The sequence below is a fragment of the Misgurnus anguillicaudatus genome, chromosome 6, assembly GCF_027580225.2.
Source record: "Misgurnus anguillicaudatus chromosome 6, ASM2758022v2, whole genome shotgun sequence".
Taxonomy (NCBI): Eukaryota; Metazoa; Chordata; class Actinopteri; order Cypriniformes; family Cobitidae; genus Misgurnus; species Misgurnus anguillicaudatus.
Window position 1 is genome coordinate 10,872,364 of NC_073342.2, and position 18,702 is coordinate 10,891,065.

The 18,702-nt window shown below is 40.4% G+C and overlaps 1 protein-coding gene and 1 pseudogene across 1 annotated transcript in view; both read left to right on the top strand.

The window, feature by feature from the left end:
• The window catches only part of LOC141364288 (uncharacterized), a 157,200-nt gene that overhangs the window by 68,298 nt on the left and 70,200 nt on the right, over nucleotides 1–18,702 (top strand). The gene's annotated exons all lie outside the window — the stretch shown is intronic.
• LOC129433061 (L-fucose kinase-like) lies at nucleotides 5,070–10,989 on the top strand (annotated as a pseudogene).

The following is an 18,702-nucleotide window of genomic DNA, read 5'->3' on the forward strand; positions in this document are numbered from 1 at the left end:
TTTGAGAAGATGACTTGACTCTTCGATCAGTTTAAACACATGCGGTGAACTTTTTAATTCTGTGTGCATACACTGCATCACATTTTATTCACCCACTGCCCCCTAGTGCCCATATGCAGAAACTACAAAACCCATAATATTTACAAATCTGTATTCAACAACTTAAATATTACATCCCCCTTCTTTGAAAGCTTGACATACTATGTCAATTAACAAAATATTGCAGCTGTGCAAATCCTTAAGGTATAACATACGTGTGTAACAATCAGTATACAGAAGAACAAAAATATAACAACAACATACTTTCGGGAGTGACAACCACATTCAAATGCGGGAGTGAATCCCTAAATTTTCATTTCATGTCTGTACGGAACAAGACTCACTCCCGAAAATGTGATGATTGACACCATAGCAACATTCTGCCATGTGCTTATCATTCACAGCTTTGACCAAAATAATTTAACAGTGTTATGTTTTGCAAACATAAAACCTCCGTCTTGTCGTTGTGTATTGGAGGGTTTAAAATCACAGTCATTCCCAGCTAACACACGACGTACTAGTTACGTAATTTATTGGTAATTTTTGGTAATTTCATGACTTACCAGCTGGCAACGTAACTGTTACGTCCTGAGGTAATTCCATTACCATTACAGTACCAAATCACCACGTCGCCAGTACAGACTCCTTACGTCGCAAGATAACCAAGTACGTCCCAGTTACGTATTAAATTCGTACTATTTTGGTAATTTCATAACTTACTGGCAACGTAACTGTTACGTCCTAGGGCGGTAATTTCATTACCATTACAGTACCAAATCACCACGTCGCCAATACGGACTCCTTACGTCGCAAGATAACCAAGTACGTCCCAGTTACGTAATAAATTCGTACTATTTTGGTAATTTCATAACTTACTGGCAACGTAACTGTTACGTCCTAGGGAGGTAATTTCATTACCATTACAGTACCAAATCACCACGTCACCAATACGGACTCCTTACGTCGCAAGATAACCAAGTACGTCCCAGTTACGTAATAAATTCGTACTATTTTGGTAATTTCATAACTTACTGGGAACGTAACTGTTACGTCCCAGGGAGGTAATTTCATTACCTTTACAATTATATAAACATTAATATCGTTTTCTATTTAGGTTAGCGTATTAAAACTTTTCAGTCTCAAAGTTTCCCTTAAATAAGTCAAAATAGATTAAATACACACGAACTGCCATTTAAATGGGAAACATGAAACAGCATGCGCCTCCCGCCCAGCTGACCTCACCCCGAGCGCGCGACCGCGCGTGCACAGCAGAACGGTGGCTGACAGGACGCGGTGTTGTTTCTCTGAAACAGATCCGTTTAAAATACACAATAACTTATTTTAGTTGCTTAAGAGTTATGAAAACAGCATGTTAACATACTTATTAAGGCTCACAGAATCTCGCCCGACAGTATAAACCGCGTTTTATGCTGCACTGACAGGAATGTTCATCTGACAGGAAATTTCGTTTTATCAGGTAAGATACTAACTTCACAACAAATAAATCGATTTTCATGAAAACGTGTAGATATTTTTCAACCTTTATTTATTTTATTGTCTTTATTTTAAAGTTTTGTGGGACACGTTTGGCGTTTTGGACTGGTGAGGGTTAGAGCAGCGTTACCCTGGCAACCGGAACATGAAGAGGACCGCGTGCTCTCTCTCCGTCTGACAAAACTACGCCTGCACAATTCAGAAATGACATTTTAAATTTAACTTATATGGAGAATCCATTAAAATTTTTATTTTAACATATGTTTATTTAAATGTTTGTAATATTCATGTTCAATAAATGAAGTATTCAAGCTCTGAGTCTGTCATTCATATGTTATGGTAACTCTTTTAGTAATGGGCAAATAAGGACAAGTTAAATTAGTTATACTGCAGATGTCCGCCCAAAGAATATTAAATAAAAGATTTAAATTACTAACTGGTTACTAACATAAAACTTTTAATCCATTACGTTGTCACGACGTGCCCACGACAGGCAGATTACGTTGCAAAGTTACGTGCAAGCGACGGATCCAGGAATTTCACTTTTCCGGTCGCCACGACGTAACTCGGTTTGTCGCCACGACGTAAGTTTGGTCATCATATTACGTCGACGTTACGTAACAGTTACGTATTTGTGTTAGCTGGGATTCTGTACAAATTGTATTAATGTGCTGTGATGAAACGAGCACAATAAGATCAAAGAAAAAAAGTCTGGATCTGCTATCATCACCCTGCATCCAGCGTCTTCCTCTGTCTAGTGACATCAGAGCATAGGCGGAAATCTGAGGGTTGTCCCCCCCTAAAATATCATTAAAATATGTGTATTGAAAATAATTTAATGATTTATAATCCTTAAATAGTTGTGTAAGAAGTAAAGCAATACAAATGCAAATGGAGCAACAACAAAAACGTTGTAAACATTTTGATTCCCCCCTCCCTTGCCTCACAGTGGTTTGGTCCACTGCCAGCGCCACATAGTCGGGTGGTTGAGAAGTGTACGGAGCCGACGCGTTAAAGGTGCTCTCCGTAAGTTGAGTAATTTCTAACCGTTACTGACACCAGTGGCCGTTATAGAAACTGCAGCCAGTCTCATGCTCGTTCTTGGTGGGCACACTCGTACGAGCACGACCACAACAACCAGAGTTGCCGTAGCAACCACAGACAGCTCATTGAGATTCACCAGCATGTTTACAAATGTAAGAAAAGTTACAGTACTGTAAGGTCATTGTTTGACAGACCATATTTTAGCAAAATGTTGCAGTGCTACTTTATATTTTCAACAGAAGTCTACTTCTAAAAGTTTTGTAACACGACACTGTAAAACACACTCCCGACACTCACAATCTTAATGCACTCGTGCTCTGAATAAAGATAATTCATATAAGAAAGTAACTTTTGAAACGGTCCTGTGCTACATGCTATCGTTAGCATTACACCACAAAATCAATGCTATCGTTAGCATTACACCACAAAATAAATGCTATCGTTAGCATTACATCACAAAAACAATAACATAATATATTACAGATGCCCTGTAACTATGTCTTACCTTTGCAGTAAAAAGGAAACCTGCGCAAGGTCTGTTTTCATACCCAGCGCTGACCAGAGCTCCCTCCAAGAATCAAATGCCAATCCGATGTTTTCTCTTGTCTTTTCCCCGACGCCGGTCACGCACTATTTTGGCCGCACTAGATAAGGATTTTTTTTTAAACTTACGAGGAGTTTCCGTGAGTGTCTGGATTGTGCTGGAAGTTGGTCGCTTCTTTCCGTCTACAGAGTCCATTTGAAACATAGCGATTGCCGCTGTTTACTAATGACTGCCGTACATGTCTATATGGAACGCCCAGGTAGACGAGCACGCGCATGACGTCACATTTTGAATTTCGCGCCAATTCGGACCCGACTTCTCCACACAGAAAAGAGCCTACAGGCTGATAGAGACAACCGTGGAGGACACTCAAGGTGTCATTCTTTCTATTACATTATGGTTGCCTCATAAATATACAAATGAAAACTCTATCTTAAAGATTTTTTTAAGTAATAAGTTACATTCAGCCCCTTTAATCAACTATATACCTACAAACCAACGTTTCCCATCACTTATCAGTTTAAGCTAAAACTGTTCTGGACATATAAACATGAACATATTTCGTTTTATGAGAACAGAAGCAGATAAAAGAGAAAACATTTTTATGCATTCATGCAGAGGTGAGGCGCAGAGCTGAAAGTAACAAATTACATTTACTCACGTTGCTGTAATTGGGTTTTGAGTAGTTTTTAAAATCTGTACTTTTACTTTTACTTAAGTATGTTTTGTTTAAAGTATTGTAGGCTACTTCGCTACATTTTAAATCATATCCGTTACTGAGTAAAAAATAAAACAAAAAAGCAAGGTGATAAAGAAGCGCCACGGATGATTGATTGATGGGCGGGGGAACGCGCAAAAAGAGCCATGGAGAGGGACGAAACAGGCGCGCGCTAATGCAGACCCTCAATTCATTTCTTATGAAAGAAACCCCTGGCCATTGACGCGAAGCGATTGTTTCATTCAGGCTCTTGAATTGCCGACCGGGTTTTTACCGCTAATTTCCACGACGTGTTTTTAATACATGCGCATTAACCTTCGAGGTCTAGCAGCTTCGTGTCAAGTCAAACATAACTTAAGAACGTCCTAGGGAAGGCACAGGTCATTAGACATTGCAGAGAGAGAGACACCGGGTACACAGATCAGAAAAGCTAGAATACAATAAACGTGTGCAGGATAAAAGTATTATGGCACTCATCTCATGATATGCTCATTTAAACTAGGTATATAGTTTAATAAAATAATGTATGTTACCAGCAATACATCAATTACAACCTTATAGTGATTGTATTTAGCTGCTGAATCATATTATTTTTGCTTCAAAAGTGCATAACTCACCTGTAAAAATCATTAAATAATTCCATAACTGTTTCTTGGTTATAAAAAAGCTTTTTATTTTATTAACTTTTTGTTATTGTACTTTAATTGTAAAGATGTTCCTACAATAAAAAACAACTAGCTTGAGATTTATATTTCCTTGTCCTTTTTGAACTATACTAGAAACCTCTCCCCGCTGTAAAAAGTAACTTTTTACTCTGAGTAAAATTAAAATGACTTACTTTTTACTTTTACATGAGTATTTTTAGACCAGTAACTTTACTTTTACTTAAGTAAAATATTATTAAAGTAACTTTACTTTTACTTAAGTGGAATATTATTAAAGTAACTTTACTTTTACTTAAGTGGAATATTTTATTACTCTTTCCACCTCTGCATTCATGTGTATTAAAATTACGTTTGCGTCCGTTTATAGAGATAGAGAAACGTTCTATCTGTACACATTTCTTTGCAAGTACAATTTTGCCTGTATTATTGGTGTCCCCTTCAAAACATTTTCTTGAAAAATTTTATGTTTATTGTCCCCCCCCAACATTTAGATGAAATTTTCGCCCCTGCATCAGAGGGATGCTTGGAGAGTTAAAGTTAAACGTGTACACCGTTTTTGGAGCTTATGACAGTTTACAGGGTGAGTCTAGAGACAGTTCCTCTATAGCAGATAATGTGCTTGTTATGAAAAAAATTGGGGGTAAATGAAAAGTGATCCTGATTTATATCCACACAGGCTGAAACTGATGATGTCACTGCTTCATTCCTCAATCACAAATGGAGGGAGCTTTACAGTCGAACTGGAATACAGTAAGAATCAAAGTCTGGATATGTATCTTTCTACTGTACCAGAAGGTCTCATGTAGTGTGGTCTGATTTGCTCATGAGGTCCGGCCATGGATGTACACATCATAAAGTGTATATAAATGTGTGTGTGTTTCAGGCCTCTGGATCTGTGGGGACCTGAAAAGACAAAGTCCTGCTGCCTGCTGGACACCTGATTGTTCCCAGTGTTCATGCCTCATTCAAGACCCATCAAACTGGAAGGTCTCAGTTGGCTGTTGGGAGGTCCTGGGCAGCTAAAAACCTGGAGAGAAGCCTGGAGACTCTCGCTCAGAGATATCCTGATCCTCACTGACCAGCAGGTGGAGTTAAGCTGGAGAGAAGAGCTGTTCTTCAATGTGGGTCGAAGGAGAGCCGTGTACACTTTACAGGGTCACACTGATCTCAGTTTACTGCCATTCTTCAGAGCAGCAGCTCTGGCTGGACAACAGGAGGAGCTACTGCACACACTGGACTCAGGTTAGAGGAGGGGTTCATATATTTATACCAGTCATGATTCATATTTACAGTGTGTTGACTTCTGACGACATAATCTGTATATGCTTTGTTTTTTTTTTCAGTGGCTGCAGGCAGCAGTGGTGATCTGTCTGGGCATAGCTGCACGTTGTCTCCCCTGCATCGCAGACGTTCTCGGGTGTCTGGGAGGAGAGGGTAAAGGGGGTTTGCGCAGTGGCCTGGCTGCAAACCTTTATTGTCAACTGCCTTTAAGCTCCTAGAAGATGCAAACGTACCTGCAGGTGTTCAGGAATTGGTTAAGCAAAGAAAGTGTTGGATCAGCAGGTCAGAACCGAAAGATTTAAGATTGAGAATGAAATAGTTTTGCTGTTATTGTTGTGATTTTTGAAGTGATTGTTGTTGCTGTGTAAAGGCCAGATTTTTTGGTACGAGCTGCGAGGCATTATGAGGGGGCGGGGCAGATACTTCTGCGGAAGGCGGTGATGTCAGCGCGCAAGTTTGTGTTCATTGGCCAAGGTGTGATGCCACCCATGGGTGAATGGCAGGAAGTGGAGTGTCCTGCTCGACTGGATCTGTCAGGTGAGAAAAACAAATATGCTGCATTTCAAGTTCATACCAGGAAACTAGATTTAAACTTTCTTTCCTGTGTTGGTGTGTTTCTCATTGAAACAGTAAGCTTGGTTGGGAAAATCTTGTCATTTCTTAATAGCCCGTAGCCTTTAGTTTATGTCACAGCTTTGTTAAATTATGATTTACGTTTTGTACATTAATGCATTTGACAGACACTTTTAAGTGACTTAGATACAGATTCAAGCTTTACCAACTAAGCAAAAAGCACACTTGGCAGCCAAACAATGGGACAGATGTCGTTCATAGAGCACCATATATCCCACCCAAAAACCAGCTTTTGGTCAGTAGAGCATGGGTCTTCAACCGGGGGTCCGCGGCCCCCAGGGGGTCCGTGACGGAACTGCAGGGGGTCCGCCAAATGATGTTTAACTACAAGCAATTTTTTGGTAAAAAATGTAAAATACATGTACAAAACATTACATGTCCCCTTTAAGTTGTGCACGTGCGTGGCCGCATAGGTTTGAAGGCGCGCGTTCAGTTTAGCCAGCGGACCAAAATATCTAAAGATTATAAATGTCCACTCAGGAAGCAGCAGTAGTGACAGAAAAGTAATCATAAAACAGGTAAATCGTATGTGTGTCTTTCTTTCAGAATGTCATTTTAGAATCAGTGCGACATGTTGAACTTGGACAGCTGTTTCACGTGGTTCAGTTTTAAAGCGCTAATTCAACAGGCAAATTACACCACACCGCGTCTGCATTTTAAACCGTGACAAAACTATCGCTCGCATTTAAAAATGAATGAAACGCGCGCCGTGATGGTGCTTTGTGCAAGATTTATAGTCAGGTTGAAATCTGCCTCTCAAAAAGTTTCCCCAAAGAGATGCGCGCGGACTCGTTGCATGTTGTTCTCCTGAGTCTGATATGAAGCTATGCAGAAAATAAACCTGCGTTACTCAAACTCGTGACAATGACGATACACGAAAAAAGCAACAGACCTCAAAATTATAAAGTAGCACAACGTCTATCCCAACCAGAATAGAGTCTTTGTGCCATTCACCATGATCAGTCATCTTTATAAACTGAAAGCCCTTGTCTAATTCACAGTAAAATGAAAATATATTACACTGCAAATACCTTAAAATAATATTATTTTATTTGTATTTTTAGTATTATTATATTAATATAAAAACAAACTCTACTTTAACAAAAAAAATGATGCATGTTAATATAGTATCATGGCTGTGTGACAATATGGTTTGTTTCTATATATAAAACAGCTCCCCTCCTTGATTCTGATTGGTCATCAGTTGTACTTTACTCCACTTTGCGTTGTGCCTAATACGAAAAGGCAGCCTCTCGTACCTTACTGCTTACTTAAATATCTAATAATTTTACACATTTAGTATTAGGGGGTCCCTGCTCCATGCCTCTTTCATCTAAGGGGTCCGCGACCCAAAAAACGTTGAAGACCCCTGCAGTAGAGTGTTTGGTCCCAATATCCAAATTGCACCTTTCCTGACAGCTGTCAGGTATCTGAACATCGTTGCGAACCAAGTGCACCCATTCATGGCAACTGTCTTCCCTGCCAGTGATGGCCATTACCAACATGATAATGCGGCATGCCACACTGCCAGAATTGTCAAGGAGTGGTTTGAGTAGCATGATAGTGAATTTCTGGCCTTCTAATTCACCTAACATGAACCAAATTGAACATTTGTGGTTCGACTTGGAAAAGCAGGTTTGCACTACATCACCACAACCCGCAATGTATGGAAACTGTAGGCCATAATGGTAGCAGATACTCAAGGAGACCTATTGCCACCTCATCAAATCAATGCATCGCCACATGGCTGATGTTTTGTGGGCTGAAGGATGTCCTAGAGGATATTAGGCAGGTGGTTATAATGTTTTATTAGTGTGATTTAAGAGAGATACTAATTTTAGTCATATTTTTGGTCTATTTTACCTGAAGAATAAATATGAACTGCTTATATCTGTTATATGCAATAAGTTGTTTATAGATCCATAATAGTCACAAGACTTTAGTTTAGATTTACTGGTTCTACCATAAAGACTCAGAAGGCAAGTGAACGTTTGAATGACATTTATTCCATGTTGAATTAAAAGACAGAAATTCGAATCAGTCTCAAAATAAAAGAGATGCTTGAGTCTCGTAAGATTCTTTTGGCATATGCCCCGCCTTTCGTCCGGGTCTAGTTGTAGTCCGGCAGATCCTGCCTGATGTTGAAGGCAGGGGCGGAGCCTACCCCCGGACAAAAGAACAGGGAACAACCTGGTGGTGGTGGGGAGGATGGAGGTGAACTTCAGCTACGACACCTACGGGCAGCAGGAGAGAGTGTTAGTTCAGCGTTTAAATAGTCGGCATTGAGCTGTGATTGGTAAGCCGATTTTATGAATGAATGACGTGGTATTAGAGTCTTCCTGGTAGAACTTACGCTGACGCTTTCATTTCTTGAATACTCTGAGCTGTAAATGTGTTTGAATATTTTACCAGGTGGTTGGAGTGACACTCCTCCTATTGCGTTTGAACATGGTGGAGTGGTGGTTAATGTGGCCATTAAGGTGGATGGCAAACGGCCGATTGGTGCCAAAGTTCAACGAATTCCTGAACCTCATCTGCTGTTGGTCAGCACCAGCGGAGAACCCGACTGCAGTATTTCAACAGAAACAATCTGTGAGGATCTTACAGACCTGGAGGATTATTGTCAACCACATGCACCAGGTATCACATATTGTATTGTAGCCTACATTCCTCCTGTTGGATTTGTTGACTATTTATTGCCACCATAACACATGCAACTCCATTTTGTATTTTTTTGGATCATGTTCTCATGTGTGTTTCAGTAAAGTTGTGTTTGTGTTTTAGGTGCTCTCCTGAAAGCAGTTTGTGTATGCAGTGATCTGGTGTGTTTATTGTCTCCTCTTTCCCTGAAAGATCAGCTGTTGAAGCGCTGGGGTGGAGGACTGGAGCTGCACAGCTGGTCTACACTACCACATGGTTCTGGTCTCTGTCAGTAAATTCAGGTTGTGTGGAAATTAACTGGGTAATGTCCTGATCCATCCCTCCAGAGTTGCATATAAAATACTAAATATGTAAAGTTCGTTGTGTTTGTAGGCACCAGCAGTATCCTGGCAGGTGCAGCTCTTGCTGCAGTGTACAGAAGTACAGGGCGAAGCTACGACACAACGTCTCTCATTCATGATGTTCTTTACCTGGAGCAGATACTTACCACTGGTATGAGATGCTATGATGATGATGAGATGCTGAACTCATGGTGCAAGAAGTTCACCTTGAATTTGTTTTGTGTTGTAGGTGGTGGATGGCAGGATCAGGTTGGTGGTTTGTTTGGAGGAGTGAAGGTCGCTCGATCAGCAGCTCAGTTACCTCTGAGAGTTGAAGTTGAACAGCTGTCTCTCTCTCAAGACTTCATATCTGTCCTACAGCAACATCTCCTGCTGGTTTACACTGGAAAGACGCGTTTAGCACGAAATCTGCTGCAGGTATGAGCATGCAATCCTTCATGTACACGTTCATCATGATGCGGTTTATTCATTAATTGTGTTTTTGCAGGATGTTGTGCGCAGCTGGTACGCACGATTACCCTCCATCGTCCATAACACAGAGCAGCTGGTGATCAATGCAGAAGAGTGTGCTGAAGCCTGCAGACAGGGTCAGTTTAAAAAACTTTATTTAAACACATTCAATTAAAAATCTTTTTCACAGAACTTATAATGTGTTTCTTTCAGGGTCTCTCTCCAGACTGGGTTTATGTATGGACAGATACTGGCAGCAGAAGAAGCTGATGGCTCCAGGCTGTGAGCCGGCAGCTGTGAGGATGATGATGAATAAACTTCAGCCTCTGATCTTAGGACAGAGTCTTGCAGGAGCAGGAGGAGGAGGATTTCTATTCTTACTTACACGTGACCCTCAACAGAAGAAAAGAGTGAGAGAAGTTCTCAGTAACATACAGGTGAGTCACTGAAACAGCTAATTGACAGTATTTTATAAACGTATAATACAGCATTCGGTTAATATCATTATCTCATTTTTAACAAAGCAGGCATTTAGCTGCCTTTGCATCTGAGCCCCTTATATTTTATAAAAGAGGGAACAAAATGTTTTATTAGTGCACTATATATGAAAAACAAGTGTGGAAAATCAGCTTTGAAAATGTCAAACATAAGTAAAATGTATTTAAAGCAAAGTTGTGTTTTCACAGGGCATTGGTTCATTCAGTGTTCATTCAGTGGAGTTGGATATGGATGGGATCTCCATCATTCAGAAGAGCTCTGAACGTCCTGACTGACATCTACAACTCAAATCTGATTCGCACGCACACAAACACAATCAACAGAAAATATAAATCTGTGTCTGTGCCTCACTGTAAATATTAAACTGATTTAAACTGAATTATTTCTGTAAATGTTTTTTTCATGAATATTCATATTTTTTGTGTATTTCTTACATGCAGTACATTTTAACATTTTATAATTATAATGTTTAACAAAAACAAAAAATATATATTTGAACATTGCACACTACCATATCGACTGATGGTTAGGTGGTAAATGTTACCACAATTATGACTCCATCTTGACGTTTTATTTCTGGTTAAACAAGTTTCATAAATTTTAACATACAAGCATACCAATTGTTGTTGTGGTCTTTGTTTGGGGGGGCTGCACCATTACCTGTAAACAATATAAGAATCCTTACATTTTTTTTACGGTATGTCAGAAAAGTTTACATTTTGCTACTATAACCGAGACAATATGGACCCCTGTATAAGCATATTTTTTTCTCAAAAATAATTGTAGACATTAACCTCCTAAGACCTGGATGTCCACATACACAGACATCACATTTTTTTGTTGTTGTTTACACCATAATACTTAATTCTGTGTAACTGGGACCTGTTGTACACAACCGTGGACAATTACCCTGCTTCATGTTCATGACAAATATTTGGTTATTATATTTATATTACAACATTCTATCCTGCCCCGGATCACGTGACTCTGGCTGATGTATGAAGTGCCTATAACAACTGTTGAGCCCTTGGAGAGAAAGATCAGCAGTTATCTGCGTAGATGGCTTGGGTTACCTCACAGTCTGGGCAGTGCTGCCTTGTATGGCACCAGCAATGTCCTGCAAATCCCAAATAACAGCCTTTCTGATGAGTTAATGGTGCAAGAACACGGGAAGCATGGCAGTATAGAGAGTCCAGGGATCCAAAGGTGGCAGCAGCTGGAATACAGGTGCGAACAGGCAGGAAATGGAGTGCCGGAAAATCGCTGGAGGTGGCTGAGTCATGGTTGAGACAAAAGGCACTGGTGGGGCCCATAGCAAGAGGGCGTGCAGGCTTTGGCTACGTCCCGGTAACAAGAGTCGGCAATGCTCAAGGCAAAGAGCGTCAACATCTGGTACAGGAGGAAGGGCAGGCATGTGTGGAGGAAGTTAGAGCCAGCAGGATGGTGGGAATGGGACAACAAGGAGCTTGGACAAAATGGGAAAATGTTCGGCAACGTAAGATCACCTGGCCCGACATTTGGAAAGGAGACTTCCACCGTATTAGGTTCTTAATCTAAACTGTCTACGCTGTCCTACCAAGTCCAGCAAACCTTCATATCTGGGGCAAAATTAAGACACCCTCCTGTCCCCTCTGTCCAGGAAGGGGATCCCTAGAGCACCTCCTCAGTAGCTGTCCAAAAGCCCTCGAGGATGGGCGTTACCGCTGGCGCCACGATCAGGTGCTTAAGGCAGTTGTTGAGAGCATAGCCATAGCCGTCAACACCATCAAAGGGCACCACAATCTAAGGAGCAGTTTCTTAGAAGTTTCTTAGAGCTGGGGAGAACGCCCTTCCACAACCCAGAGCAAAGTCTGGCCTTCTCACTACTGCCACTGATTGGCAACTGGAAGTGGATCTTGGAAAAAAGCTAAAGATTCCAACCAGAATAATATCCACAAGGATTATATTCTCAGATTCCACCAGGCAGTTGATCTTGTTGGAGCTCACTGTGCCTTGGGAAGAGCGCATGGACGAGGCCAATGAGAGAAAGCATGCCATGTACCAGGAGCTAGTCGAAGAGTGTAGGAGGCAGGGTTGGCAAACCCGTTGTGAGCCTCTGGAGGTGGGCTGCAAATGATTGGCAGGACGATCACTCTGCAATGTGTTTAGAACTTTAGGCATCACAGGGGAAGCTAAAAGAAAGGCAATCAGATCCGCAACGGAAGCTGCAGGGAAACCCTTTCGTTGGCTTTGGATTAAGAGGGAAAAACTGTGGGCAACTGCTGCTGTGACACAGGCCTGGGCCTGATTAACTCCGGTCGGGTCGTCTGATGTTGAAAGACCCAAAACACCCAATGACCCCAGGATACATAACTGAAGATGTGTCCCAGTGCATCTGCATGATGTATCTTTCACACTGGTTCTTTCTAACCCCAAAATAGCTGAAAGAAATCTGAAAAAATGTATTGTTCTTTTATCATTACCTCAGTCAGATCTGATATGCTTTCTGATGTTTTATTAACAGGGTCATAGAGTTAAAATCTGACTTTTTCTATATTTAAGTGCTATAATTGAGTACCAAATGCTTTAATCAAACGCGAGAAGGAACAACCCAGTAACTTAGTTTTGATAAATCATTCTTTGAAAGCATGTGAAAAATTAGATCATTCAGATTTCGCCTGTTTTGTGATGTAGGTAGCAACAATAATACTGCCCCTAAATCTGCACTATCCAACCACTGCACTGCCATTTAGTGCAGAGAGAAAGAGAGAAAACTAATTACCAACACAATTGAGTTTTAATTCCAACAAACCACCATCATTTCGATTAGTGTTTGCATTTTATCAGCTCATTTTCATTTTAAAGAACACATCCAAAATTACACATTTTGCTCAGACCTACAAAGTGCCAATTTTAAGCTTAAATTTCACATAAACACTGGGGACAGCAAAGATTTATTTTACATCTTTAAAAAAATCTCAATCTCAAATATGAGTCATACAGTTTCAGCATATTTGTGGGTTTTCTGTCATAGTACACACCCTTCTCTACACCTGTAAATAGTGATTCATGTTCCACCCATACGCGTCTTGTTTATGTAACTGAAAGTAAAAGCTACAAGTGGGTGAAACTGGATTTTCTCTGAATCTTCTACTGGGACAAAATGCCTAAAACAGACTCGGGTAAGCAATACATTTTTTAAAACTAGTTAAATTATTACTCATTATAACACCAATGACTTAACAATTCAGTTCAGCGAAAAAACAAAACACTTTTGAGGCCAAAGTTTGTACTTTGTACAGACAGTATGACTTGCTTCTGTGCAGATATTTTTGGCGCAAACGCAAAAGTATTTTTTATTTATTTCAAACCTACGTTAAAAGAGTATTACTTAAAATATTACTGCGGTTAAAAGAGTTTTTTTTTCATATTTTGTAGTTGTTTCTTTCTTAAAGCCTGCAATTACTTTTCAGTCATTTGCGATGTCACAGAGTTGAACGTCTTCACGAATTGACATGATTTACGAGGTAAATTTGCAAATGATTAATGAAGTCATACCTCTGCAATTAGCAGTTTAAAACTGTTTTAAAATACTCTTATATAACTGATGCAGGAAACGGTAATGTGCACTATAAATGCACTGTATATCACATTGATTTAAAGTCTTTAAAGGCCAAATTTGCATGCATGTAAAATGATTTAAAAAGGATCACATAAACATAATGCTAAAAAACATGTGCCATACAAAAGACAAATATGAATTGCTGGCTCTCATAAAAAAATCATGTATATAACCATTCAGCCTCAAGGAGAGTTTTATAATTAAGTTTATTTTTTATAGATTTTTATACATCTATTTCTGTTGCATCACAGATTCTTTTGAATACCTCATCCTATATGTTCATAGTATAGTTGTATTAGCTACATTATTCAAATAAATAAAGAAATACATTTTCATGCACTTTATTCTAAACTATATTTAAAAACTGCTATTTGCATTTCAGTGTTTTCTTTGTTTCTATTTTATGTAAACCTGCTTTGGAACAATGAACAATTGTGAAAAGTGCTAAATACCATTTTATTGAAATTTAATCCTCAATACAATAAAATGTATGCAAGTCAATGTTTTGACATTTTTCCAAGACACATTGCAAACCACATCAACCTTAAAATCAATTCTAATCATTAGGTGGGGTTTACTTGCTCAAAAAGTGGATTGGCTGAAGCAGTGTTGCCAACTTAGTGACTGTGTTGCCAACTTGGCTTTGCTTCATTTAGCAACTTTTAAACCCATTTAGACAAACCTAGCAACTGTTTGGATAAATCTTAGCTTTACATCTGTATAGGTAGGCTACTGTGTCGCTACTGGCCCACGAGTGCCGGGTCTTGCTGTCCCAGTGAAATGTGCGTCTGGCATCTCATAGGGGAACGTTAAACTAACCCAAAAATAACGTTCTATTTCTGTAAAGAAAACTTTACTGGCTTACCACAAACAAACCTTAAAAAATAACGTTTTGTGAACCAAAAACTAATTTTAGGGGAACGTTTTTAGAACAAAAAACTAACGTTAGGAAAACGTTTTGGGAACCAAAAATTGCTAGCTGGGAAATATGATATTATATTATGTGAAAAAAAAATGCAATTAAAAACAATGTATAATGTACAATGTATAAAGCATAATGTGTCATAGCAGTGAGTGGGTCATAATGAGGTCTGCTTATATGAAACAAACGATTCCACTCATCAGGCTCCTTCCTGAATGTTGGAAACCTGTCCTTGATTAACACACTAACAAACTGTTGAACTCAATTAAGAAAAAAACTTTTCCTGCCAATGGAGTTTTTAAGGTAATCTATAATTCCGCTATTATCCACTAGATGCCGCTCTTACCCATTTTATAAAACACTGAAGCATTAGCTAATTTTAAAACAGTGTAAACTTAAAATGTGGTAATTTTGATGAAACTTACCCATATTTGAGAGGTTATAAAAAGAGAACAAATGAAGATAGGATGAAACTTTTTTTTCTGTTTTGTTTGTTTGGTGGTTTGTTTGATAGCAGAGGCTCTGTTCTTTCATTTGATATATTTGTATGTTAATATATTTATAGATGGATGGAGACTTTCTAGGAGACACATAGAGAAACACATTGAGAGTGAAGGTGGAGAAATGTGGGAACAGATATCATCTTCTCAACAATAACAACAGAAGTGATGAGACTCAGATCAAAGATCTGCTGGAGAAGATAGAGGAGACAGTGACAGAAAACAACGGCCACAATTTCGAAATGGACAGAAAGAATTTAAAGGAGATGTAAGAGAAAAGCAGAGCAGACAACAAGAGAGCAGAAAAACGAATGAAGAGGATGAAGAAACACAGAGAGATGATCAGATCAGAGATGAGTGAGTACACATTAAATTGGGTATTTAAACAAATTATCCAAGTGATTATCCAAAACGATCAAGCATAGGACAGCAAAAACAAGGGCATTAAATAGGGGAGTAAAATCAAGAGGGAAACAGGTGATGTGAATCAAACAATATCTGATAAACGAGGAGACGGGGGGGAGTGAAGATTTCATCCAGATGTGGTGAACCGCATCTGGAAGAGATTTGGATGTGCAGAGGTAGATCTGTTTGCATTCCAGGACACCACACATTGTCCATTGGGGTTTCCATGGTGCAGATGTGGCCGAGGCTGATGGGTTTACTCCTTCCACCCTTAAGGTCTATATGGCAGCAGTTTCTGCCTACCATACTCCTATGGAAGGGTCATCAGTGGGTAGTCACCTATTAATTGCTCGCTTTTTTTGTGGCACTTGCAGGTTGCGACCTGTTAGCTGCATTAGGGTGCCTACTTGCAACCTAGCGGTCATGCTGGAAGGGCTCTCGCTGGCTCCATTTGAGCCACTTGAGACTTCGCCAGTTAGGTTTCTTGCCTTTAAAACTGTGTTCCTTTTAGTTATTACATCTTTAAAGTGAGTAGGGGACCTTCGGGACCTGTCAATATCCCCTGCAGGTCTTGAGTTTGCGCCAGGGATGGCTAAGGCTTTTGTCACAGGTCGGAGTGGACCCGAGATATCTAAAGGGTCACGCCCCTTCCTAGTTTCCACCTCGAGGAGGTCCCAAAGCCACCCCAATGACCAGACACACGAGTGAAAGTATACTTAAAATAAATCTTTATTAAATTATTTAAAATCAGGGGGAAGGGGTAAAGGGTAGGTTAAAACCAAATGCTGTCACGCCTCCAGGCGGGGGCCCACGGGGACTGGGGTCAGGGTCTTTGGACTTTTTCCTTATACCCGTGGCGCGCTCCTCTTCTCCTGGAGGCAGATCACAAAGAAAAGGTCGTTACTGAACTGGTTACCAGTCTCACCTAATGCCGGGGGGTTCCAACGGCCGATGTTAAATGAGATGCCTAATCCTCTTCCTTTTCCTCTCTTCCAGGCCCGTCGTCCAGGCAAGCGATATACGGGGGAGGACACTTCTCTCGTCTAGGTTCGTGCTGTAAGCAGAGGTAAGTAGTAACACAATACCGGGCCTTTCTTCCTTCTAGGCTCACGCTGTAAGCAGAGGTAAGTGGTAACACAATGCTGTAGATTTTCCTCCTTCTAGGTTCGTGCTGTAAGCAAAGGTGAGTGATTATACAGTACTGGGACTTTTCTTCCTCCTAGGCTCGTGCTGTAAGCAGAGGTAAGTGATTATACATTACTGAGCCTTTTCTTCCTTCTAGATTCGTGCTGGAAGCAGAGGTAAGTGGTAACACAACGCGGTAGATTTTCCTCCTTCTAGGTTCGTGCTGTAAGCAAGGGTAAGTAATTATACAATACTGGGACTTTTCTTCCTTCTAGGTTTGTGCTGTAAGCAAGGGTAAGTAATTATACAATACTGGGACTTTCCTTCCTTCTAGGCTCGTGCTGTAAGCAAAGGTAAGTGATTATACATTACTGAGACTTTTCCTCCTTCTAGGTTCGTACTATAAGCAAGGGTAAGTAATTGTACAATACTGGAACTTTCCTTCTTTCTAGGGTTATGTTATAAGCAAAAGGTAAACGGCAGACCAAGCATCAAGGAGACCCACACAGGGTGTTTTAACTCACGGCCTCCAAGGGTAGAGGAGGACCATACGTAGAGTACAAACACGTGGAGCCGAACGCTTCCCTAGGCCCTCCTTCGCTCTCGGCGTCAAGGATGCGGGACCGGGGCGAACCTTTGAAGAGGCTCCACGCAGAGGTAATTTTCGTCTCGCAGCCGTCAACCCAATGGCCCTGCGGCACAACAGAGTCTGAACTGGTCTACTCACTAGGGTCGTCCAGATGCTTCACTGCTGCCTCCTTAATCGTCGGGGCAGAGAACTTTACCACTGCACACCCAAAGGACTCCCAACTTGCGTACGTCTTCCCTCACACCCCACAGACCTAAACGGCCTGGATCTCCTCACAACTCCCCGGGTCTTGACAACGGCTTCTGTCAAACAAGGCACAGCACAGCACTGCAAGCGAATTAAGCACACACACACAAGTGAAGACAGGGACTCACCCACAGCCATACCTGCAATCTCAGAAGGGCTGAAAAAGGTGACACATTGTATACGCGCCCAAACCCAAACCCAGCCCCCCCCACCCCCCGAAACAGAAAATAAAGGTAAGCAGAATTTTCTTCAGGTAAAACAACCTTTATTTACACCGCTATAAAACAACCTTACAACTGGTGAATGGTAAATTATCTTTTTTTAATGCGTGAACTTTTAATCTTTGTACAGCGACTTGTGAATGTTTTAGCATAGCCCCATTCATTCCTATGGCTCCAAACACGGATGAATTTAGAAGCCACCAAACACTTCCATGTTTTCCCTATTTAAAGACTATTACATGAGTAGATACACGAGTAAGTATGGTGGCACAAAATAAAACTTTTGTTTGGAGCCATAGGAATGAATGGGGCTAGGCTAAATGCTAACACATTCATGAAGCACTGTACAAAGATTAAATGTGCATGCATTGAAAAAAGATAGGCATGTATTAATTCATCTAAGTTGAGGTAAGAACATAGTAAAATATAAAAAAAAAAACGGTGGTGTTTTCCTTTAAGGCTAACTTAACTGCCAGAGCAGGGGCCTCATTTATAAAATGCTCCGTAGAAACCAGCGTACATTTGATCTTAGCGCCTTTTTACACCTGGTCACTTCATGTGTTTTCTCTGATCGGATAGCTATCTGATTTGTTAAAACTGTTCCATTTACATTTGGCCACATAAATGCGTCTTGGCAAAACGGATATGAATCCGATCTTTTACCCCCGCCCAAAAATGCAAATACACTATTTATTACTCCGCCTTAAAAAAACTTAAGATGATGT